Here is a 27,611-nt window from a genome sequence, read left to right on the forward strand (position 1 = left end):
TCTTCACGGTTCCAGGCAACACCTCAATGCTCTCTCAACTTGTTCTCTGCATTTTAGTGAAAAGATTTACTCATGATTCCCAAGCAATTTCAACGAAAGTCCAACTGGTTTGAAAATTTTTATCTCAGCACTGAATAACAAAAGTCCTAAGAAGCAATTTCTGGAATCCCATTGATATAATACTGGCATCATTATGTTTACAGCCTGAATTGGTCTCAAAACTAGGTGTGTTTTATGGATAACAATCCTGTTCACCAGTCGCATGGAACTTATCATCAGGTGTTAAGCTAACCTGATTTATGGCATAACTCATCCTGCCTCCTGCTGTGAAAAAAAGAAACAGGCACAATTCAATGAAAAATTAAGGGTGACTTAGACACAGCCTAATCTTCGAATTATCTAATTTTGGTGAGCTTTGCCTTCACCGTACTTTTCAACAATATAGTCTTTTGAAGTGAATTTCTTTTTTGGCCAGAAGAAATAAATGAGTAAATGAATAAAGGAAAACTGAGGTTCTGGAGAAAAATGAAAGCTTTCTATTATATCTTCCATCTACTAGGTTCAGCATAGTTACTTATGCAGTTGACTGGTCTCCTAATCCTTAAAGCCATACTAAGATTTATTGTTGAATACTGCAGATGAAATAATACTTGAAGTTACACAAAATACTACAAATCCAGGTATCAAATTACCATCATTTAAATAAGTTGTAAATCAGCCTTCCTTCTTTATTCCTGAGCCAGAGATTTAGCTGCTGTAAATGACTAAAATCTTTCTGCTTTTCAGCTGAATCATTATTGTCTTTTATATTCTAACAACTACCATGTGACTCCGCTCCAAAATAATAAAGAGCAGGGAATTGCTGCGGCAGAGAAAATCCTTTAGGAAGTTCTCACGGGCAAGGCATTTCTATGTTTTCTTTTCTAAGGCCACATAATGATCGCTTATAACAGTAGCCAGCAAACTTTTTCTTAAAGGGCAAGGGGAGTAAATATTTTAGAATTTTGCCAGTCATAGGGTCTCTGTCATAACCATAAACTCTACCATTACAGCAAGAAAGAAGCTACAAAATAAATAAATAAACGATGTGGCTGGGATCCAGTAAAATTTACTTACGAAAACAAGGCAGAATTGACCCCTGAGCCCAGTTTGCTGACCTCTGCCATGCAGGTTAGCTTCATAGTAATATCCATTTGGCCAGTGTACCCCACTGAACATTTTTTCACAATTTCCAAATTCCCTCACTGCCAGTAATCTGTATTTGTCCTTACTCTCCTTTTAATATGAAATTTCCTTCGTAATTAAACCCTAGCTATTCTTCAAATCCCGCATCAAATCTACCTTATTAGAGAACTTCAGTGAGCATAATACAGGTATTTTGTGCATATCTGACTATTATAAACCATTTCATCCATTAAGTAATCTTTTCTCTTGCTGACCTACAATATCTTATTATTTTTGCATATATAATCTTTTTTAAGAAGTAAAGGAAACACAATTTGATTTAAAAAATGGGTAAATAACTTGAATAGACATTTTTCCAAAGAAACATACTAATGGCCAACAAGGACATGAAATGGTGCTCAGCATCAGTATTCATCAGGAAAATGCAAATATAAACCACAATGAAATATCACCTCATAGACCTTAGGATAGCTATTATCAAAAAGATAAGAAACAGCAATAGTTGGTGAGACTGGGGTGAAAAGAGAACCCTAATGCACTGTTGGTAGGAATGTAAATTGGTGCAACCACAATGGAAAACAGCATGGAGGTTCCTCAAAAAATTAAAAATAGAACTACTCTATGATCCAGTAATTCCATTTATGCCCATAAAATCCCTATGTTCATTGCAGCTTTATTCATAACTTCCAAAAGGTGAAAATCACTTAAGTATCCAACAGATAAATAAACAAATATATATATATTTATACACACAATAAAATATTATTCAACCATAAAAAAGAAGTAAATCTTACCTTTTGCCACAACATGGATGTACCTTAAGTGAAACAAGTGATAAATTAAAAGACAAATAATGTACATTCTCACTTATATGTGGAATTTAAAAATAGCCAAACTCATAGACATAAAGAGTAGAATGGTGGTTGCCAGGGGCTTAGGTGTGAAGGAAATGGGGAGATGTTAGTCAATGGGTGCAAACTCCCAGATATAAGATAAATAATATATGGGTATCTAATGTATATATAGCATGGTGACTAATAATACTATATTATACTCTTGACAGCTGTTAAGAGAGTAAATCTTATGTGTTATGGCCACGCACCCACATGAATCTTTATGTGAAAGGGTGGAGATGTTAACTAACTTTATTGTCAATCATTTTGCTACATATACATGCATCTAATATATTGTATACCTTAAAGTCATGTTATATGTCAATAATATCTTGATAGAGCTAGGGAAAAAAGAACAAAAAGGAACTTTAACTATTATGTGGTGTGATCTTCTTATTTGGGAAGTATGAGAACCAGAGAGGCTAAGAAATTTTCCATGGTCAAATGATGAAAAGTAATAGTAAAACCCAGCTCTCTTGAATCCTTAACAATCTTTATTAAGGCTGTAAAAATCTTAGCCTTACATAAGGATTCCTAAGAGGATATAACTCAACATTTCATCAAGTACAAAAGCTCCTCTTTCAGTTCACTAGCGACTAATATCCACTTTCAATGTTTTTAATCATAGGGAAATAACTACCGATATGTTTCTACTTACCCATAGCTTAGTTCCTAAAAGGACCATTGTGAGTCCACTTCCTATTAAGCTAAAATGATACTCTTAAATTTTTTCCTAATTCATGCAGAGTTGATGAAATGGTGATCTAGTGAGAGCCTTTGTTCTTATTAATAAAAATTGTAAGGAGAAAGTAAAATGAGAAGCTTCATTACCTCCTATGGAGATATATCCATGGTTGAACAAGTCTAATTGCTAGTTCTTATATTGAGCTAAACTTTCCCCTCTGTAATATTTATTTGCTTTTGCTCTGCAGATTTACTCTCACAGTATCTTATCTTACTTTCACATGACAAATCTTTGCATATTTGAGAAATACTGTCATGCCTCCTTTAAGAATCGTTTTTCAGAGTAAACAGCACCTGAATAGTTATTAATTATCCATAGCATATGATACCAAGAATATTTCCAACAACTCACATATATGTATGTCACTCTTAAAATATGGTGGTTCCCACAAAGGCAAGTGTCCGATCAGCATAGAGTACAGTGAGCCTCTTGTCTTTCATGCCTTGTAAACTAGAGTTATCTTAACACAGAACGATAGGCTCTCTTGGCTAACTCTGTTAGCAGTTTGCATATATTCCTTACTCTTTAAGTAGAGTTAATAAGTGAAAATCAGAAATAACTCAGTTATGTTTCAACAAATTTTGATGTAAACTATTTCCTTGTATTTCTGGTTCAGTTGTGTGTTCAATAGATGCCCAATATCTACACTACAAAGTAGAATTCTAAGCTGTATGATTAACTTCACATGTTGTCACTGGTAATGCTGCATGGTTGGAGGTCTTTGGTTTAATTTCCTAAATTAGCGGGCCACTCTTCAATAAAGAAAAAATCTTTTATGGGAGTACAAGTCCCTAGTAGAGATAGTTGGAAAACAAATATGCTTTGTGAAGTCTTAACAGTAATGTCAAAGACAAGATGGGGCGTTGTGCATTTAGGTCTACATTTCACGTGTTTTTACTGGGATAAGCTTTCTCTGGAAGAAACCCTGAGTGCTGAAGGTTGAAACTGCTCTGAACTTGTTTTTACACACAGCCATTGGCTGACTCTCAATATTTGCAATGGAAAAAATAAAATAAAGTAAATGAAAATATTATGCTTTAAAAAATAAAAGTAAAGTTGTGAGAACAGACTCCAAGGCTGATGATCAGCACTGAAAGAGATCTTAAATGTATCAATAATTCTCTACTTGAGACTCCAAAATTTATTCCCCAGTCAACATTTTGCTGAGTTAATTTAAATTTTAAAAATCTATTTCATTTATTTTTAAATTTTTCTTTATAAATGTCACTTTAAATGTATTATTTTGAAAGAACAAAAAAAAAGTTTGATACTTGTTTAGGCAAAACCAAATTAAGCAATACAAAAACAACAGCAGAAGAACATGGGAGAAGCATCTGATTCTATCAATGCCACAAGACTCTGATGAAGCTATTTGCTGATGATCTAAAGATGAGCACGCAGTTTCTTAAGCCTTCTAAATTAGTGTTGCAGCCTAAAGCTGCCACAGCAAGGTTCTTATCTATAGGACAAGCAGATCAAACTCATTTGTAATTGTCCACTCTGCCCTCCTATTCTTATCTTAAGTGGCTCATTAACTTGTTTTCAGTAGTAGTACCCATGTTTCAATGAGCTAGTTAAAGGCTCAGCATGAATTTAGATTTAAAAATGGATGTGACTGAAGCTGTGGCTGTCATTTTCATATAGCAACAAGTCTGTGGAATTTGACCACCTCAGGTTACACTTTATTCATCTACCTCTTTATTTTTTACTTTATTTTTAAAATATGTTTTTATTCATTTCAGAGAGAGGAAGGAAAAGGGAGAGAGAGACAGAAAGATCAATGAAGAGAGAATCATTGATTGGCTGCTTCCTATTGGGGATTGAGCGGCAACCTGGGTATGTGCCCCCACTGGTAACTGAATCATGACCTCCTGGTTCATAGGTTTCTGAGCCATGCTGGCCGGGCTCATCTACCTCTTTAAAAGAGAGATTGTAGATTGTCCTATTCACTCTGTAATGTGTGAGTGTGAGATGGGGAGGACAGTGACAGTCAGCCACAGAATCTGACATGGGAGCGGCAGACTCACATAGAATGCTTAGCCAGCTCCTATGATCATAGAACGTTGAATTCCTAGAGTGAGTCCGTTATATGTCCCATGATTGTTCTGCTTTTGTGATCAAGTAATAGCTGATACAAAGATACATTACCTGAAATCCAATGTCCTGTCTGAGGTGTCTGCTTTCAGTGATTTCCAGTCTCACTCATATTTCTGTTCACTAACTCCGTTCAGCATTGTGAATCCTGATGTGAAATATACCCTTTCCCCTGGATTTTTCCAATAGTCATAGTATCTGTAGAACACTTAATTTAAGTTCTCAGTTGTTGTAGAGGTTTTACATTAAAAAATATGAGGCACTCCTGGTGTAAGTTCTTTCTTCACTTTCTCTTTCAGTATTTTTCACTGGCCACCTACATTTTAGGCTCCAACCTCCAGGTACTTTGTTCAGCTCCAGATTTACTCTGAGATTATGCTCACTCACCTGTATTTTTCTATTTTCTGGATACTCTTTTCCCTTTGCTCCCACAAATATCTATTTTATATTTCACATCATATTTCAGAATCACTCATTTCTCCCCTTGGAAGTTGGATCCCAAGATTCTAAAAGTGTGCAGAACGAAGACTCATCTATCCTGGGTGTCGTATTTAGTAGCTTACAAAAGCTGACAGAGACTAAAATTTAAATCTTCAATTTCTTAGTCCCTTATCAGTTCTCAGAGATTCAAGTGTCTCATTCTTTAATGAAGCTCCAGGTGATTCTCATGATTATACAAATTTGAAAAGCACAAACATAGACTACATACATCTTTTAAAAATTAGGAATTTATTCATTTACTATATTGTTTTTAAGCACCTAGTACGTATCAGACATTTTTCTAAGTTTTGGTGATATGGCAATGAACTAAAACAACTCTTTTCTGTCATGCACCTTATATTCTAGCGGTGTTGGTGAGTATATGTAGACAATAAATAAATATAACATACATTATATCAGATGAGAATCATTTCTACAGAGAAAATGTAGGCAGAGTAAGGGTGATAATGAGTGAGGCTGGTATTTGTATAGGGTGATCTTTGAAGATTTCAATAATGAAGACCTATTTGTGCAGAGGCCTGAAAACATATTTGCACATGGGAACCAGCAATGTAGCTATTTGATTGAAAAGTATTCCAGGTAACTGAAAAACAAGAATGTCCATGAGATCAAAGATGAGTAAGTAAAGAGAAAGTTGGCAAAAGCCAAAGGTATTGATAGTATGGAGAGGCAGGGTTGTTACATCATGCGGAGATATTTTAACGGTATGCTCTGGTATTCCAAGTGAGGTAGAAAGTTAAGAGCCTTGAACCAAAAGAAGTTTGATATAACCTATTTAGAATTATTATTTCTTAAGATCCAATCATAAAGCTAATGATCAAAGACAGAAGCAAGGAAGAAAAAAACATTCTGAATTCTCATCATTTCTTAAATTATATATTAAGCAATAGGCAAATGTGAGCTCAATGTAGAAATGTTTTTATGTTTTGTTCATTGCCATATCTTCAGAAACTAGGGCAGATTGGCATATAATAAGGGCTCAAGACATATTTTTTATGCAGTGGCATAGAATAATCAATTTGGGTCAAGGTGGCTAGAAACATAATTTATAAAGTGATTGCAAGTTTTGAAGTGCTTAGAGTTGTTCATAGTATTGCAATATCATAAAACTTATAATTTTAATAAATACTACTACTATTATTTATAATATAATTATTGTTCTTTTAATACCTATGGTATTAATGGTGGTGACCTCTCCTTCACTTATAATATTAGTAATGTTTACCTTATTTCTGTTTTTTCTTGGTTAACTTGACAAGATGCTGATCTTTTATTAATCTTTTTGAAGAACCAGCTTTTAATTTTGTTCTTTTTCTCTTTTCTACTCATTTCCTGTTTTCAATTTCATTGATTTCTGCCTTGATTGATATTTCTTCTGCTTCCTTTTGGTTTAAATGGATCTTTTTTTTCTCTAGTTTCAAAAAATGGAAACTTAGCTTATTAAGTTTGAAAGATTTTAGATTTTCCTTATTTTTTAACAAATGTATAAATTTGCCTCTAAGTACGGTTATCACTGCATCTCACAAATTTTTATGTTTTATTTTCATTTCCACTTAGTTAAAAATATTTTAAAATTTCTGTAGGGCTATCTTCTTTAATTGATGAGTTTAGTAGAATTGTATTGTTTAGTCTTTAACTACTTCTAAATTTTCCAGCTATTTTCAGCCAGTTATTGATTTCTATTTTAATTCCACTACAGTCTGAGAACATCTGCTGTGAAATTTCTATTCTTTACATTTGTTTGAGTGTATTTATCCTTACATTTGTTTGAGTATATGAACTTGAGAAGAATGTGTATTTTGCTGTTGGATGAAGTATTGTATAAATGTCAATTAGATCCAATTGGTTAATGGTGCTGCTCTTCAGTTCACCTATATCCTTGCTGATTTTCTACCTACTAATAATCTATTAATTCCTGAAATATATGTGTTGAAGTCTCCAGCTATAATACCTACATAGTATGAATTTAAAAAAATATATATGTTTTTATTGAATTCAGAGAGAGGAAGGAAGAGAGAGAGAAAAACATCAATGAACATCAATGATGAGAATTAATCATTGGTTGGCTGCCTCATGCATGCTCCCTACCAGGGATTGTTCCAACAACCTGGGCATGTGCCTTGCCCAGGAATTGAACCATGACTTCCTGGTTCATGGGTCAAAGCTCAACCACTGAGCAACACCGGCTGGTCCACGTAGTGTGAATTTTTATGTTAAACTTGCTAGGAGCTAGGCTATGTTTACTTTTTATTATAAATGTAATTACCAGAGGTTTCCAATTGATCTAGTGTCTTGTTTTTTTCTTGGGTCCCTCTAAGATCTCTTTAAATTCAGTTTTTGTCTTTTAGCAGTTTCATCCATACTCCACTGTCAGTGTGATGGTAAGGTGTTTGGGAGGAAAGCATTCTATAATCTTATTATTATCAGTGGTTTAGAGGGCCTGTGTCCCTGGATTTCGACATCCAAAAATGTTTATCTTTTCCTTCCATTTAGGTAAAACAGAAAGGTTAGAGGAGGCTGAGGTTGGGTCATTCCTGATAATTCCTGGTGGTAAAATCCACAGAAGTTTAAAGACTTTCCTAAAACTGTAGCTCCCAGGAATTCTCACTCATGCTAGTCTATGCTCAGCCTCCAGTAATCTGTCAAAATTACCACTATATTGTTACTACCAGTTTATGGTTCTAGAGACTTCTGCTCCAGGTAAACAAGTTTCCCTTGTGATTCTCTGTATTTGCCTATTTGTCTATCTTTCCAAATTTCAGTATGGTGGTTTGCCCTATGACCAAAATTCTCTGATGAGTCCATGAAAAGCTTTGATTTTTCTGTTAGTTTAGCATTTTTTCTTGTGGTAATGATGGGTATGATGACTTCCCAGCTCTTTACATGATGGGGGTGAAACTAGAAGTTTCTAAGTACTACAACCATGTGAATGTCAGCGAGAGAGGATGGTGGTGTGTGTTCAGGAAAACATGATCATTAAAGTATCAAGCATATATTTATTTTATTATCATTTGCCATTATACATAAAATATGAAAACTTAAATATTTAAGACATATATGTAAATGTCTTGATTAGAGTTTTCTTTTTAAAGAGCTAATGGATTCTAAGCATTAAGCTATATAAATGCTAAGACATGGATGTTTCTTGCTACTTCTACTTAGGCTTTGCAGTACCATTAGGAGATGCAAATGGACTGTGAGACAGGGAGTCTGACCATATTCAGAATTTTTGTAGTGTGCTCTATATATTCTTAAAGTCAGATAACAGGATGAATGCCCAGCATGAACATCATAGTGAATGACCCAGACTCTCATTTTGTGTCCCTGTTTCTATTCTTGACAACCTAGGAAAAGGATTATAAACCAATAAATGACAAAGAAGGGTCATTGTAATAGCAGCTAATTTTTCTTATATGCCACATGGATGATTTTTTTTTCAAAGGCCTTTTCTTTCTTCTTGTATTCATAGCTGCGCAGTCTAAAAAATAGCTGAATTGCTCTGGGCATTTGTTTGAAAGTTAAGGCTAAATGTAGAATGTGCCTTTTCTTAACAATAACAATTAGAGTTTTCTTTCTCAAATAACCTTGCAAACAGGATGGTTTACAACTGGCATGCTGTGACCTAGTTTCAGTTGGTTTCATAAGAATATTCACTATAATAATGTAGGCACCAAACCTCAGCATGCTGAGCAGCTAGAAACCGATCCTGGGCTCTTCTACTACCTTATCTATCCATTTCAGTATTGTCCTCCAGGTACTCAGCAGATATTCTTAAACTCTATTCTATTTATTTAGGTTTTTTGTTGTTGTTGTTCCTTTGCTCCTTATGGAGAGGGTTCCAGATTAAATTTGCTACAAAATTCAAGTACTTATTAGCTGAGAATATATTTCCCCAAGTAGTTTCTTCTATGTACATGAGAAAAAAGTTCTAAAGAAATGCCAATTTATTTTCTATGTATTTTCAAGTCATCTTTGGTTCTCTAAAGGGTAGGGGAGAACAAAGAATACTCAGAGAGTCAAAGAATACATATCATAAACTCAGTACCATACAATTCTGTTAGCAGGAATATTTTATCCCAGTTTATGTTTTCTTAATTTGTTGAAAAAGCAAATGATGCAAACTTCTTTGGGTAAGATGTCAAAATATAGAAAATTATACACACCATTTTAATATTCTTGTTCCATTGTTCCTATGTTCTGAAATTTCATTAATGTTATTTTCAACTATGTGCCCGCTTCCTCCTCACATACACATCTGTACATACTCTGATTCATTTGACTTTGTTTTTACAGTTCTCTAATTATAAAATGAGCTACTCTCTACCTAACTAGATTCCAAAATGTTTCTAAATTTCTGCTGATGTTTTAACAACGTAGAACTTTCAACTGGAAATCATGCCTTTTTTGTTATCTTAACAAATGAAAAAATGTATTTTCTATAAACTGAGATGTTTCTCAAAACTAATATAAGCATCATGCAACCAGGAACTATTTTTGAACTGGATAAAGTATATTGGATGCCAATCATTCTAGGAAATGTTATAGTAATTAATGAGCTTGAAGAGTTACTGAGTAAGGTAATTGTTATTTTAGCAAATATACAGAACTTTTCCTTACACAGAACTTGTTTTATTTAAGTATATCATAAAATATTTATTTTGAAGGCACTTACCTTGATGGAAAAAGTGCTTCTTTAGAAGTTGTCTTTAGAGCCCTGGTCAGGTAGCTCATTTTTTTTAGAGCATCGTCCTGATATGCCAAAGTTGTGGGTTCAATCCTGGGTCAGGGCACATACAAGAATAAGCCAATAAATGCATAAATAAATGGAAAAACAAATCATTGTTTCTCTCTCTCCTCCCTTCTTCTCACTCTCTAAAAAAAAAAAAAAAAAAAATCAATAAATAAATTTAAAAAATGTTTTTAAAAGAAATTGTCTTTAGAAACAATGTTCTTTTTATTAATGTTATAGACTCATTCAGCCTCAGACACCATCAAGCTCAGAAGGGTTAGCCTAGAAAATATACAGCTTATATTTTCCTCTTCTTGGGCCTTGAGTCTTGATATGAGTTAATTTTGACCTAGATGACATGATCTCCCTTAATGTTTCATACCATAATTGTTCTGAAGAACCCATGACATAGAACTCTGGAGAGAATTAAAGTTATGAGGGATAGTCTCCTGCTGAAGCAGTTAAACCTTTTTGAAGTCAAAATAGGAATATATTTCTTCCTTTCTTTAAAAAACCTCCTTTGTTAATGACCTGATTCTACTCTAGATCAACTGGATACAGGCTAGAATGCTCTAGAAACCAAAAGAAAAAACAGTTTGATGCAGATGGTATGACTTTGCTAGCCTTAACCTAATGTGTCATAAATAGAAAAATTTGGTATGCAATTATCCATCTGTTCAGCAAATGTTCAGTGAGAGCCTATAGTGCACTATACACTGCACTTTGTTTTAGATTATCCAGTGTATTGTAGAAGCTTATTCTAGATTATCCAGTGTATGTAGACAAATTAGGCATTTCTATAAGGGTAATCTGTTTCTCTTATGAAGTCATTACAGTATTTTTATGAAGCAAAAACCTTTCTGTGCTATAGGTAGAGAGGGGTCAAATAGATAGTTGCAGAAAATGTAAAGATTGTAATAAGAACAGGAAAAAATGACCAGAAATGTCCTATAGACATGACCAGGTGAAAAGAGGTTCCAATATTAAATTTAAAAATAATATAGTGATCATAGTCTTATAATTGAATTAACATCCTAGATTTGATTCTACAACCCTACCCTTTGTTTGGGGGAAAGGAATGATTTGTGTGGAATTAGAATAATTTTAATATAATGCACTAAATATTATAATGCTGATAAAGTGAATGGTAAAATTGAGACTATGACCTGAGCTAGACAGACGTGGCAGATGAAAAGGCAGGTAGCAGGAGAGGAATAAATAATAAATGAGAGAAGAGATAGAGTTATTTATGTCAGACCTGCCTTCATAGCTTTGATTGTCAACCAGAATAAGAATAACCTTGAGAGGTAAAGGTTTCCCAGTGGGTAGGAAAAGAAGTCTTTGGTACATGTTTTCTGAATTGTTATTGAAAACAGTCTCTTAACTCTTCCTCTCTTCTTTTCTTCATTCACCAAATCTATTGAGCACCTGTCAGGTGACACAGTGTTATTCTATGTTCTGGGATACAGCACACAAAAACCAATGTCCTCATGAAGCCTATGTTCTAGTGGGTAGAATTTGATTTAGAGCTAGTGATCTGGGCTCTTACAGCTATATACTACTCAGTTTGTGATTACTGACTTGGGTTCAAGCATCAATAACTATTCCAAAACTAGAGTAATTTATATTTATAACTTTTCCTCAGTACTGTAAACAGCAACCCATCAAAACAAGTTAACTTGTTTGATTACCATATACAATTAGAGCATATTATTTTAACAAATTCACCAGAACTTTGTTTTACTCAAAGTTCAAAATAGCATCCTTTAGAAAATTTTTACTCAAAGTTGAAAACCAAAGTCAATGTATGATTATAGTGACTATAAAAAATATTTCTTGATAAAAATAGTTATATTTATTTATATAGAGTAGCACTTTGTTGCCTTAATTAAAAAGAATGTGTAATATATTACTTTATTGCATTTACATATATATGAATGTAATAAAGTACGGTGTAACTAAATACATGATAAAATGCCAATATATTATCATATAATAAACCTAAGGTTATGAAATATGGAAAAATATGTACATAAATTATAAAAAAGATTTAGGTTGTTCTAGCTCAAATATTTTAAAAAGGCATTTATGTATTAAAAATAATTGTTCTGTGAATCCAGCTAAAAATTTGTTAGACATTATGACCTTTTTCCTCCACTCTGTGCAAAAACATAATTTAGGCTAATGTCTGATATAAATAGTGAGTGGCCATGGGTTTGAAATAGACTGAGAATATAGCATCAGGTCTACTGATGCAAATGTGCCGTCGGTGAGTAAGACTTTGAAATAAGGTGATGCAGGCTGGTCTAATTTTCCAGTCTGTGCCACACATGATGGCCCTCATAATTCATACCGGGAAAGGCAGGAGAAGTCTGAAACTAGATAAGCCTCAGTGTATTAGGGAAAGTGCCAATTAAAGAACATGTATTATCAACAAGTAATCATGAGTGCATTAGTGCATAGTTGAGAAGGAAAATAATTTGGCTCAAGAGGATTAGAAATCCCTAGTTCTTAGTGAAAAGTAATTCAACCACATAGCAAAATAAACGAATTCAATAATATTTGAAGTTTATGGACAAAATAGTCAGAAGGGGAGAACTGACTGAGATGATACATGCAAAGCTTTGTTCTCAGAGCTTCTGAAAAATTTACTTTCCAGAAAAGTCTTACAGAGAAGAGAAAAACAAAGCTTGCTGTTAAACCCTTGTGGCTAAACCATTGTTTTGTGTTGATTTTTATGTGTTCTTTTTCTATAAGAATGTAGATTATTTATTAAAACTGATTCACACTAGTAGATACGCAGCTGAAGTGTTCTTAAAAACACTTTGCAAAAATTTTAATTCATTTATCTTTGATTTCATTGGTTTTGTGTGGGTTATTTGTGCATCGATGTTCAATACAGTTTCATTTACTTTATGCCCACATGTTATTTGTAAAGTCTGTTGATGTTTCACCAAGAGACAACAAATCAATAGAGACATTTAAAAGAATTATTCTTCCTTCCCCTTGATGATGTGGCTTTTCCCGATTTTCCCCATGTAAAAATAAAGATAATTTATCTCTATTTCAAAAAATTGTTCTGAAAATTGAATAATTTAGAAATAATTCAAGTGAAACTGCTTTAACATTATAAAGCACTATGCAAAGAAAATATCCATTACTTTTGTATTAATGTAACAATCAACATTAATAAGAATGCCTTCTTTGGACACATAAAAATAAAATAATGGTAATTATGAGAAATGATGGGTGAAAAAATAAAGCAATCATGCAAAGGTAGATTAAACTTTTGTCAAATTTTGGTCTAAAAAAAACTCACCAAACCCAACACACACACACACACACACTCACACTGGATTTCACCCAAGGGACATTACTAGCTTTTAGCACACTCCAAGTGCAAAAGGCAGGAAGGCATTCTCAATTAACCACCCCCGCCCCTGTCCACCTGGGCCTTCTGCTCCCTCATTACATTTCACCTGTCATTTCTCAGGACGGTGGAATGTGAATTTGTCTCAGATCCCCTAATTGATGTTGCTTCCACACACATCTGCAAATATGGATGCAGTCTTATTTCCTCTTTAAGGGTGTTATACTTAGCATAAAACTGGATGTCATTAAACTTTTCAAATGTGGTGAACAAAATAAAGAAATTGAATGGGCGTTGAACTTGCCTTCATCCACTATTTGGCACTATTTATAACCAGAGGGAAAGAATCTTAAAAGCTGCAGAAGTGACTATTGGTTCTATTAGTAGCAAAGTGGTCTCCTTCAATCAGCATCTAGTAAAAGATAAAATAGAAAATCTCTAGCTTGAGTGGATTGATGATGGGTGTACAAAGGTTATCTTATACTTAAAAAAAAAATCATATGTTTTAAGAAGTGAAACTACACTGTACATACATTATTTTTACTTTATATAGGCTGTGTACTTACCATATCATTCTGCTTTTACTGTGTGTTAGTGTTACATATTTTAGGTTTTATGTGTTATCTGGTATGATTTGCTAAACTATTTTTTGGGTCTGGGAATGTTAAGAAAAATTGTTTTCATATAAATTACTGTAATGGTAACTGCTTCTTTGCTTTATGTCATTTTGGCTTCTGAATGTTTTCTTAGGAATGCTTTACTTTTGGATAGCAGGGGAAATCAGTAATATTTATCATTATTTATTATAAACTGAAGATTTCATGAGAAAGATATATTCATATGGTGTCCATGATATTCTATTAAGAAAGAAATTGTAAAAGTAAAATGATAAAATTTGCTTTAATTAAGTTGAGGAAAGTGACAGCTTCTTTCCCTCCATATTTTAAGATGTTTTCCTGAAAGCACAAGAGGCTCCACCTTTTGATTTTACAGTGTAAGTCTGAGGGCTTTCCGACCTTTGGAACTTTAAACACATACCTCCAAAATTCACCCAGGAGTTTCTCACAAGGTTATAACCATGTGTTTCTCATGGAGATAATGAAAGTTTTATTTTTCCTTCTTCTAGTTTACTATGCAAATATATGTGGATTTTTGTGTACAATTGCAGTCTCTGATGGCCTGCCTGCATGCATGTAATCTGATATGCATACTCAGTAATTCTCTTCTTTACTGATATACTTTTTTTTTTCCTTGAAGGGAGGGACATGAGATTCCATTTTCCCGACAAAATTATGTCTCAACCTCTTCAATCAGAGATTTTTTTTTTTTTTTGTCATAATCAAGGATATTCTAATCAAGGTTTAGAGGGCAAAAAAGGACAGGGACAACCTGTAAGTAGAAAGAAATGGGTAGAAATAAGTTGGCTCTACACTCTGTTTCTGGCTATTTCTAGGTTATTTCACCTAAAAAGTCTTGGTAGTTTTAAGATGAATAGTTTTTTAGATAGAGAGTGTGCCCTTGACCAGGCAGGTTTGCGCTTTATGAATGTATAAGCGTGAATACAAAAAAATCTTTAATCTTTAAAGTTCAAGTTTATCCAATAACCATCTTGCTTGCGCTTATAGTTAGCTGCCTGGCATGGCTTCACTGTTGCTGACATCTTCACATATCATTCATCAGCGTCTGTGAGAAACAGAGACCCTGCGTGTGGACAGGAACTTTGGTCAGCAGCCTCACTGCCTGGCCCCACTGCCTGCTCTGTAATCAGGAGGGCAGAGTCCAGTATTTCAGCTATCCTGGCCTTTGGTGACATTGTAAGGTGGATTTTTCTGGAGCAAGGAATTCCTGGTGATGAGTGTGGAGTGTTAACAATCTCTTTGAGGAATGACTAAGGCTCCATATTTAAGCAGAAGTATACCCGGACTCAAGCTAATATACTTTCTGATTGGCCAGCCCTGCTGAGAACCAGAATTGGAATACTTAGGAAGGGGACTTGTTATGCCCAAACAGGAAAACCCATTCTATATACTTTATAAAATGCTGGCTAGTTAAATACAATAATTCAATTGAAGATTTTTATATTTTTCAAAAAAAATATTTTGCACTCAGTTAAATTAATGTTTGAAAATTTGTAAAGGTTGTGATTCTTATATTGTTGGAATGACTTATAAAAGCTCATATCATTATCATTAATGCTCATCAAATTTGTATACATTAAAAATTTTAATTTATGTATTATTAATTTATAATATATCCATTAAATAATGCTATGAAAATTAAGTAATAAGCAAGAAAACTTACTTTCAGATCTTGAAGGTAGATATCTTTTTAAAAATATATATATCTTTATTGATTTCAGAGAAAGGAAAGGAGAGGGAGAGAGAGAGAGAGAAACATCAATGAAGAGAGTCATTAATCGGCTGCCTCCTGCACGGCCCCTACTGGGAATCAGGCCTGCAACCCCAGCATGTGCCCTGACTGGGGATCGAATGAGCCCCGATCACCTGGATCCTAGGTCAGTGCTCAACTGCTGACCCACACCCGGCCAGGCAAAGTAGATGTCTTAATGGCCCATATCAATGCATAAAAGTTGACTAAGTAATTAAGTAATTAAGAATTTCTACTACAAACCTCTATTAAATATAATTTTTTTAAAAACTCTGAAGATAATTAATACTCAATATCTTCTTTTTTGAGGAGAACATAGAGTTTTAATGGATGTCATAAATACACTGAAGAAAAAATTTTAAATATTAACAGATTTCATAACAGATAAAACATTTATAAACTAATTTACATAGGATATTATTTTCAAGGTATTTACTGTTCCTTATAATGGTGCCGGGGATATTGACAAGGGGTTCTAAATGGAGTGTCAGCTTCCAGAAGCAGAAATCACTAGGTAAGTGTTCATCCATCAACACATGTATCTGAAGCAGCTGAAGTACGACAGGACTTATACAAAAAGCTTAAATTCACAAACTCCATCCTGAATAAAATTAAAAGTTTTATTGCCTTCATTAGTTTTCTCTCCCCCAGATCTCCAGAATTTGCTTTCAGTATCATCCATCAGAATCATCTGTGGAGGAAAGGTCACAGATCTAATTCTTCATTCAGGCTCAGAGGACATTAACATCTACCATACAATGTGAGATATCATATATAATAATTAGGATGTAATTATGTTCATACATTTCCTCATAGATGTCTTTAGGCACTAGCTGCTCTTCCACTTAAAGAAATCGCAGTGAGCACTGTTCCTATGGTTACCAGGAGGGGTGCATTCATAGAGATAGCTCGACACTATAAAAGGAGTAAGAAACTAAGTGAGAACTGCTGGCTGGTCTCAGAAAACCTCTCTGTCCACCAGTATTTCTGTTATCCTGATGCTAAGATTGTGTTCTTTACTAGGAACAAAGCAATTAGTGAAACGTTTTACATGGATAAAGGAACTTAATTAATTTTCAGTCTACTTTAATCCATTTAATGCTGCAGTTCTAGATTCCTGATAAAATGTGTAAAAAAAGCAAAAGAATTGGGGAAAAGAAAAGAAGTTTTTTATTTTAAAGAGGAAGACATCTTGAAAGAACTGTTCCCTTAAACATAACTGAAGTGGTTATTGAAATAGTACAGGTAAAGTCAACTAGCATTTTAAAATTATGTATATTATATATATATATATATATATATATATATATATATATATATATATATATATATATATAATGAGAAGTAGTCTTTTTCTCTGCACAATTATAGGTTTATATAACTGAGCATGAGCTAATATTTCTTGTTATTCTCGTTTTGTTTTTATAATGAGTGGCTGGAATAAAATCTTATTTTGACAACCAACATGTTAGCTAAGAGAGAGAAATAAGGAAATTATAGCATCACATGTTCTAAAAGGAAGTAGATGTAAATCTAGGGAGTGAAATGAAGATGGTAGAAAATTATTAATCTCTTTTAGAGGGAACTGTAATTTTTGTTGAGGATTATTGGAATCTTTTACTTATTCTTGTCATTTGCATAGCAGAAATATGATTGGCTAAAACACCAAAATAATCTTACTAATTTTGAGATAGAAAACAGCGATCCTCAGTGTGGTAAAGATTACAGAATGCAGATGTTTATACTTACGTATATACACTTATGAAAGCTTATAATTATATACCCTTTTCCAAATGAAGGTAAAATATTTAATCATTTTTATTTAGTTCATGATATTTGTTTTTAAAATCCAGGTTAAAGATTATGACAAAAATAAAAATTTTTACAACTCTGTATTTTTGTATGCTTACTGACATTAATTATCTTAGAGAAAGTCAGTATTTCTCAGTCCAGTTAGTTTTGTAGCTTTGCTCTCTGATTGCCAGAGCAGAGAAAGACCAAAAAATAAAAAGAGACAATTTATGCAAATTTTCTAATCAAACAAAGGGAATCCAAAGGCATTTACTTGAACTTACCATCGAATATCTTGACATATTTTTATACTAAATAGGATATAATTATTTGTGTACGTCAGCAAATATCCAGTGGCACATCTGTGAGCAACATCTATTATGGAGCAGACACCCCCATTTTCCTGGGAAGATCCTGAAATAATTAAGTTAGTAAATCATCACTTAGAACATCAGGCTCCTACAGCTCACTCTCCCGGATCTTCACCTTAATTGTGTATGCATCTTGATCCCTGGCTGTAAAGTGTACTGACATGCATATGCCTTTGACTGCTCTATTTTGGAGATACTTCACAAGCTATTTGTGATTTGATGTTTTTATTCTAAGTCCCTATGTTTCTTTCACATATGCATGCACCCAGAAAGAGGTGACTGCAATAGCCTGCAAACTCCTAGGGGAAAGGCTCCATTAAAATCAATTCTCATTGTTGAGTAGCCACCAGAGTGGTATTTTCAATCAGGCAGTTATATGATTCTTAATGCCATGATGAGGATTATTCTGGTAAGTCTATATTTTGGTTGAAGTATAAATATATAAAGAGAAGCCTTAGAATCATCTGTTTCAAACGTAAACACATGCATATAGACACACACAATAAGGAAGTTCTTTAATAATACATTTTACTTTATCTTCAAGACTTATTAAGACCACAACTATGCTTTGAATTTTTTTTAAAGGCATGTAATACTGCAAATCACTACCACCAAAAAAAAAGGGAATGTAATACTGTTGATTGCCTATTACAGGGGTACAGTATTGAATATTGGAAATATACCTTAATTTCATTTCTTCTATATGCTATTTTAACTTTTAAGTATTATTAATATATGTATATGTAATAAGTGTGTGATTTTTTTCTTAGAAAAATAAAAAATAATGTATTTATTATTCCATTAGATGATACATAAGATGAAATATGAGAACTCAATTTTCTGCCAGATAACTGTAACTTACATCTTCTGGAGAACATCCACAATATTTTCCGTGTAAAAGTTATACTAACTATTGCAGAACCAAGAAAGGACAAGTTAATGAGAAAACAATGTTATTAGAGTCCTCAGTATTGGATTTGCTTAAGGACTAATCAGAGGGAGAAGGCATAATTCTACATTACCCAACTCTGTAGAGTGAATTGTTGAGGACATTATGGAAATAAAAAAAATGTACAGCATTCCTAATTCTTGTACCATACTCCTCCTTGAGAGAAGTGGCCTGTGTCCTCAAGGCTTGTCTAATGAAGAAATCAACATTTAAAAAAATATAGAGACAAAAGATAGCAACAACAAAAATAAGCCTCAAACCTTGACTAGTGATTGAATTTTTTTCACCTGCTATCTGTTACTGTTTAATCTGTACACCACAGAAAGAAAATCAACTGAGCTGTTCAGAAACATCTGGATGTTATAGTGCCCAGCAAATATAATAGCCATGGCTAATGAGCCTAAAGATAGGAAGAGTGTTACCTGGTTGCTGTTTCAGCCTTCAGCCAATGACTATAAATAGGCTTTCGTTGATCTTTTGTCCTACAAAAATGTAATCCAGTTTATTGAACTGGGGAATTACATTAACCATTTTGACATTGTATTTTGTTATTTTTTTTTATCAATGTAACATGATGTCCTTGTTCTGTTCTTCTCTATGTATCAGAGAAACTATAATAAAACAATATTTAAGTTCAGTGGTTCTAATAATTGATAAAATAATTTGTATAGAAATGACATATATATACATATATATCATCTAACATGTACAAAAAAAGAGGACTTTCGCTTTTATATTTATAGTTATTTCTTCATACAAATTAGTCTGCCTCAGTTTTGTTCACTGTATATGAAAATAATAATGGGGTCTGTCCCATAGGTTTTTGTAAAGATGAAATTAAGTATTGTACATAAAGTGCTCAACACTCAACAAGTCCAGGGGGAATTCATTCATTGGTATTATTATTGTGGCTATTAGCACATTATCAGAACATTAAATCTAGACCTAGGCTTTATGCTGACAAATTCATCCACAATTAAGAGAGAAAGGCTGCATTGAGATTGGGAAGTGTGCTCAGGAAAGGTAGTGGGGTTTTGAAAGTGACTGTCAATAAACTGGTTCCTGTTGTCTATCATTCAAGGCTAGGCCATTCCCTAAGGAGAAGTGTTTCCAATAAGCAGTCTGGCTACTCCCCTGCATCAATGGTGGTCATTACATTATATTTTCTGATATATTCAAAGACTATGATCTGTGATCTCAGTTGCAACTTTTCCCCTTGGCCATAAGATAACAGAAACTAAATCCATTGTGTGCTTACTAGTGGTCAAATCTCTTCACATCTTTGAGTCCTGTGCTTTCAGTCATCTAAGGATGAGGGAAAGAAGACGGGGGGTTAAAACATTATTTGGGCTACCTGGAAATATGCAGAAATCGATATTAGGTTTTTAACATGGAAAACTAGAAGTATTAGTAAAAATACAAATTTTAGGACACAGGTTAAAAATGCAAGTAGAATGTAGCTTTCATTTAGCATCATTATGACAAAACCTAATATGAGTTTTATCATTCAAAAACTACTGTCATGTAAATAGTTTTATATAACCTTCACAACCAATCAGTGACCTAATTAGAGAAAATATTTTCTCCATTTTACCAATAAGAAACCTGATTTTGAGCCCAGCCGGGCGTGGCTCAGCGGTTGAGCATCGACCTAGGATTTGGGAGATCAGGGATCAATTCCTGGTCAGGGCACCTGCCCGGGTTGTGGGTTGCAACTGATCAATGACTCTCTCATCATTGATGTTTTTATCTCCCTCTCCCCCTCTCCCTTCCCCTCTCTGAAATCAATAAAGATATATTTAAAAAAACAAAAAATAAAAAAGAAACCTGATTTTGATAGGTAAAATGACTTACCAGAGCTCATATTTATATATATGCAATAGATTTCAGGCAGGAAGTAATATTTTCCCCTCTAAATAATATTTCTTAATATTTATATATTTCATCTTTACAGTCATTGGTAAGACAAACATTTAGAGATAAAGCTCTAACAGCTTGCCAATTTGTTTTATTATAAATATATGCTAAATTTCTGTACTAGAAAATCAACTTTAGTGGCATTTTTATTCAGGTTTAATGACTTCAAGGAATAGCTTTTAGGCATCTACTTCAAAGACATTCCATATCTAATAGAATTATACCTAAAGGTATAAAAACACAAAATGATCAAGAAAAACTCCCAGAAAGTGGCTTAAGCAACTGGGTGGTCTGTGCCATTAACTCAGATAGAGATTTCATCAAGAAAACTTTGGAGAGAGAAGGAAGGGAGTCAAGAGTTTTACTTTTCACACAGATGGTTGAGAATGCAACTCAACATGAAAGTAAAAATATCAAGGAGGCAGTCTGGTCACTTAAGTCTGGAGCTCTAAGGATCTGGTAGGGCTATAAATGGGGGAGTCATCAGAATATGCATGAATCCACCTAGACAGACATGGTTTAGATAGAAATGAGAGTTTGGCCTTGAAACACTCCAACATTTAGAAACTGGGTGAGAAAGACAAGCCAGCAAAGGAAATAATGAAAAGCTGGGTGATATGAGGAAAATCCTGAGAATGGGACTGGAAACGAGAAGAGTTTGAAATATGCTGAAATCTGGAAAGAAATAGTATGAGATGAGCAGTACTTGAAACGTTGTATTAAGCTGGTAGAAACAAAATTCCTTTTTGGAGGGATCCATATCCATCAAGGTTTCATCAGGGAAAGAGAATGAAACCCTTATATAAATAAATACTTTATTCTAGGGATTCCACCTTAAACAGCTGTGGGTACTCATTATGCCATTTGTGTGTGGAGCTGTGGTCGGAAGTCAGCAGGGTAGTCAATTGCTAAGGGAAAATTGACACGAAGTGAGAAAATAAGGAAAAACCAGAATATCCGAGGATAAACGGAATTAGGAGCATGAGGTGGAACCGACACTGGTCTCCCATTGCCTCCAAGCTTCCACCTTCGATGGTGAGATGTCCAGCAGTAACAGCTGGTGGCTTTTGTCAGCGAGCAAAGAGAGCACAAGGCCAAGGAGTCCAAGATCCTGATGAGATGAGGGAGCAGCTAGAGGGGCTGGAGGCCCAGCCACAGCCCATGCCAGCCAAGTGAGTTACCAGGTAAATGACAACCGGCCAGAGCTGCAGCAGCACCTCATCCCTCCTCTGCCCTTCCTAGAGTGAAAAAGAACATGATTTCACTTCTTACTGTCTAAGTCTCGCCAAGAGTGTCTTTTGTGACTCATGCCAACTGGAACCATGCAGGGAAGAAATTCAGGAAAACTACAGGGTGGTCCAAAAATTGTATATATGCGCTTCGAATGATTATAAAGGCAGTGTTTATTAAAAATACGTTTCATTTTCATTTACCAGCTATCAGCTATTAAAGTGTGTATACATTTTTTGGTAACACCCTGTATATTTTTAACTTGATACTGTACATATTCTGAGGGTTGACGAGTGAAAGGAATGCAAGTAAACATCTAAATTTCTTTGAAGAATTTGGCTGAAATAGACAGAATAAAAATGTAAATGTTTTCCTTTAGTTTTGTATTTTTGATTTACTTATTCTTGTTCTACAAGATGGTAGATAATGGAGAATAAATCAGCAGAAATAGGGAGATCCATTCTAGAGAAAAGAGAAAATAAAGAAAACTAATAAAGCCCTTGAGAAGCTGAGAAGAGTAACTGCTCACACTCTAGGTATAGAATATACTTCTTCTAGTCTTCCTTTCGCTATGATTTCTAATGGAACTTGATGGGTCACAACACCAACTTCGGGACAGATTTTCCGTTTTAAATCTTTATTAGTTAATAGTTGTGTAAAAAATAGCAAGAGCACTTTTGCCTCCGATTCTTCTTTTTATAATGGCTATAGTAATAGTAGCTGCTCATAAGATTACTGGGGGTTAAAATAGGAACGGTACCCACTCACAGGTCATTGCAAATATTAAAGAAGTTAATGTTTGAATTCATGTAGAATATTATGGGTACTTAGTGCTCTGTTATCATTTAAATATTTGAGTTTCTAAAGAATATACAAGTTTAAAAATATTTTTGATTAACATTCTAATGTTAAGATTTATGGTATTTAAATTTCTTTAGTAATATTGTTTTATTTTTTCATAATTTCCAGCATGTAGTGTTAAACACTTTTTTGTTGTTTTTAGTTTGTTTTTACATAATGCTGTGGTGAACATCATTCAAAGATGATTTGATACCTATCCTTCTGAAACTCTTCCAAAAACATTGAAGAAGAGGCAGTGCTTCTTAACACATTTTATGAAGCCAACATAACCCTGATACCAAAATCTGGCAAGGATAACACCAAAAAAAAAAAATTTACAGGCCAATATCTCTGATGAATGCAGATGAAAATTCCTAAACAAAATACCAGCAAACTGAATACGATAATACATTAAAAATAATATATCACAATCAAGGCAAGGGAAGTAAAAACAAAATTAAATGAATGGAATTATATCAAACTAGAAAGCTTCTGCACAATAAAAGAAACCACCAACAAAAAAAAAAGGCAACCAACTGAATGGGAGAAGATATTTGCAAACAACAGGTCTGACAAGGGGTAATATCCAAAATATATGAAGAACTCATACAACTCAACACCAAACAGACAATCCAATTAAAAAATGGGCTGAGGAGCTGAACAGACTTCTTCCAAGAAGACATACAATGGCCAACAGATATATGAAAAGATGTTCAACTTTGCTAGCTATTGGGGACATGCAAATCAAAACTACAGTGAGATACCACCTCACACCTGCTAGAGTGGCTATTATCAACAAGCCAGTTAATCTCAAGTGTTGGCGAAGGTGTGGAGAAAAGGGAATCCTCATTCACTGCCGGTGGGAATGTAAACTCGTGCAGCCAATATGGAAAACAGTATGGAGGTTCCTCCAAAAATTAAGAGCTACCATAGACCCAGCAAACCCTCTTCTGGGTATCTACCAAAAAATGGAAAACATTTATTTTCAAAGATATATGCACTTCTATGTTCACTGCGGCATTATTCATGTTGGCCAAGACATGGAGACAACCAAAGTGTCCTTTGACAGAGGACTGATAAAGAAGGTGAGGCACTCACGTACAATGGAACATTACTCAGCCATAAGAAAAGATGAAATACTGCCATTTGCAACAACATGGATGGATCCTGAGAATAACATGTGAAGCGAAATAAGCGACAGAAAAAATCAGATTTCACTCATATGTGGAATATAAAACTGAAAGCAACAAATGAACAAACAAGAAAACCAAATAAACAAAAACTCATAGACAGGGACAACACTATGGTGGTTACCAGAGGGAAGAGTAATGAGGGGGAATAAAGAGAAAAGGGGGAAAAAAAGAGAAAAGGGGAGTCAAATATATGGTGACAAAAGGAGATTTGATTTTAAGTGGAGGACACACAATGCAATATACAGATGTATCATAGACATGCATACTTGAAACCTATATAATTTTATTAACCAATGTCACCCCCATAAATTTAATTTTTAAAAATATTAAATGCTAAAAATATTTTAGTAACTTAGTTCAAGTGACAAAATGGTAGAGTATTAAAAGTTCTAAAATTAAAATTTTAGTAGTCTATTATTTATTTCTTAATCCATGCGAAACTCTATTTGAATACGAGATCACTATGACTTTTCTTCTGCTGCATCTCTGCTAAAATGAACAAGCTTTTCAGAGAAAAATACTTTCTTTAGACATTTAAATTATAGTAATTACAACAGTTTTTAAGCTTCTCTTACCATTTACTCTTCTTTTACACCTGATGTTTACAATTATAGATTTTTATCATGAAACTCAAAAATGCACTAAAGTGAGATAATATACATAGCTTCTGCACTACACTGATTGTCAATTACCAACTCGAATGTGTCACTTGTTACATTTCACAATGAAAACATATGGGTAATTTCTTTGTACAGCAATTGCATTTGCTATCATAATAACTAGTGGCAAACCTGCCAACATAATATTTCCACCTGTCTCCAGAAATGTAAGAATCTTCTTTGCATTACTAATTTGACTATAGTTTATTTCCTCCAGTGTGGTTCATCTACTGTTAGTATGTTTAACAACCATAACTATGTCTTTATTTCAAGTGTTAATCATGATTTTATAATATATAGTTAAGGCAAGTGGCCTTAAACATTTTCTGGATAAATGCCCACGATTCACAAATGTTCATTTGTTTGTTGAAAACATAACATTGTGAATGAAGTAGAAGAATGTATGCCTGAAGGAGGGAAGAAAGAATTTTACCCTATGTAAAAATGCTCACTAATAATGCTATACTCACTGTTATTAGAAGCTGCCTTATTTTCTTTGCAATCATTTGTCTTTGGAGTGGAAACATTGGCTCTTCCTGAGAGACAGGGGCTAAGTAAAATGCATTACATTTTTTCTTGCCACTATCAAGGTGATGTTCATAACCACAAGAAATGGGGAAAAAATATACTTTAAATAGTATATACTCTCATGGTTTCCCTGACACTACAATCTTCTTATACCTCTCTAATCTTTTCTTCTTTTTTTCCTTATATCATCAAAGTTACCACCAATGCTTTAGTGAGTGCTCCAAATGCACTTTCTCCTATAATTTTCTGAACACTACTGGATGAGTACTTTATTACAGAGAGGAAACAAACTTGCCACAGAATAATATCAGTAAGAAACAACGCAAATTAAATCCAGAAGGTGTGACTGACTCAACTCCAGCGTTTAACCATATGGTCTCCCCCCTCACACCCACCCTCATCGCCAGCTCCTTTTCATCCATACAATTCCTTAAGTGGCAATACATTTCTGGTTCCTAAGTTTCTCTTCTCTCATCCACTCTTCTCACTCTACACGCCTTCCTTCAGGGATTTGTTTTGCATGATTTCAGATTCTACTGTAGGTTGGAGGCATCCATGCTCTTTTCACAAGTCTAGAATCTGCTTCTTAGGTAAAGATGCTCAGTTTTATCTTCCTGGTGGACACGGGCACCAGATTGTTCCACAAGGACCTTGGTGCCGCATACCCATAACTGGTCATACAGTTTCCCCAGCTCCATTCTTTCTCTGCGAAACTGGTCTTTATCTTGAAATTTCTATCTCTCTGACTGCTACAATAGTCATGAGATCCTTAAGAAGTTGCCCTCATGAGATCTTTAAGAAGTTGCCCTCATGAGATCTTTAAGAGTTCTTAAGAAATCTCTTTCCCCATTCCATATTTCCATTATGCACCAAGGCCTAGTCATAGGAACAAAAGAGTTCTAACAAATAGGAATTCTTACCATTTCCTCCTTTCCACTTCAGTGTACTCTGCCTTCCATGCTCTTAATTGCCTGTCAACCTTAAAAAAAAAATTCCATCTTTCAAGATCAGGCTTAATTTTCTCATTCTCTGTGAAATTCCTCTTGATTATTTATTTCATTTTTTATTAAAATATTTTTTTCAATTATTGTTATTGTTGTTTTTGACCCTCCTCTACCCTATTGCCCCATTCGCATTCCAAAGCCTTTAAAATATGCAATAGTTATGTTTTACCAAAATTTTAAAATAGTTTATATATGCAATGATTTAGCTTCTCAAAAGCTCCTATTGTATAATTATACACATTTTCCCTGAACCTTACCAACTCAGAGTTTTGTTTCAGGTTAAAAAAATGTTTTCTCATGTTTGTTCTAATATGCATTTTTAAATTAAGTAATAGTGAGTGTGTTTACATATATGAATGACTATTTTAATTTTTTCCCAAAAGCAGTTAACATATATTTGCCTATTTTTTCCATTAAGATATTATTCCTATTGCCTACTGTTTTAAAGTGACTGTTTAAACAGAAACAAACAGATACAGAGAACAAACTAATGGTTGCCAGAGGGGAAGGAGGTGAAGGATGGGTAGAAAAGGGAAAGGGAATTAACAAGTACAAACTTCCAGTTATAAATTAAGTCATGGGGATGTAATGTGCCACATAGGGAATATCATCAATAATACTGTAATAAATATGCATGGTGACAGATGGTTTCTAAACTATACTAATCACTTTGTAAGGTATATAATGTTGAATTACTACCTTGTACTCTTGAAACTAATATAATATTGTATGTCAACTATAATTAAAAATACATTTAAAAAAGTTATGATAGTTATTAAAATTACTAAAAATATGCCTTGGCTGGGTGGCTCAGTTGGTTGGAAGGTCATCCCATATACCAAAAGGTTGCTGGTTCGGTTCTGGGTCAGGTTCTATACCTAGGTTGAAAGTTCGACCCCCAGTTGGGGAGTGGGATGTGAACGGGAGGCAACTGATTGATGTTTCAGCCACACCAATGTTTCTCTCTCTCCCTTCTTCTCTCTAAAATCAACAAAACCTGATCCTCAAGTGAGGATTAAAAAAAGAACAACTTACTAAAAATAAAGAAAAAAATGAAGTGGCTGTTAATACATAAACTAAATTATCTGTTTGTTATGCATTGCAAATATTTTTTCAATCTGTTTTTGTTTTATAAATTTATTAATTTTTTCCCCCTGCATTTTTCCCCATTTCAATATGAGTAAACTTTTTCAATCTTGCTTTTCATGGCTTATAGATTCTAAG

Source organism: Miniopterus natalensis, chromosome 2 (genome assembly GCF_054644295.1).
Source record: "Miniopterus natalensis isolate mMinNat1 chromosome 2, mMinNat1.hap1, whole genome shotgun sequence".
Classification (NCBI taxonomy): domain Eukaryota; kingdom Metazoa; phylum Chordata; class Mammalia; order Chiroptera; family Miniopteridae; genus Miniopterus; species Miniopterus natalensis.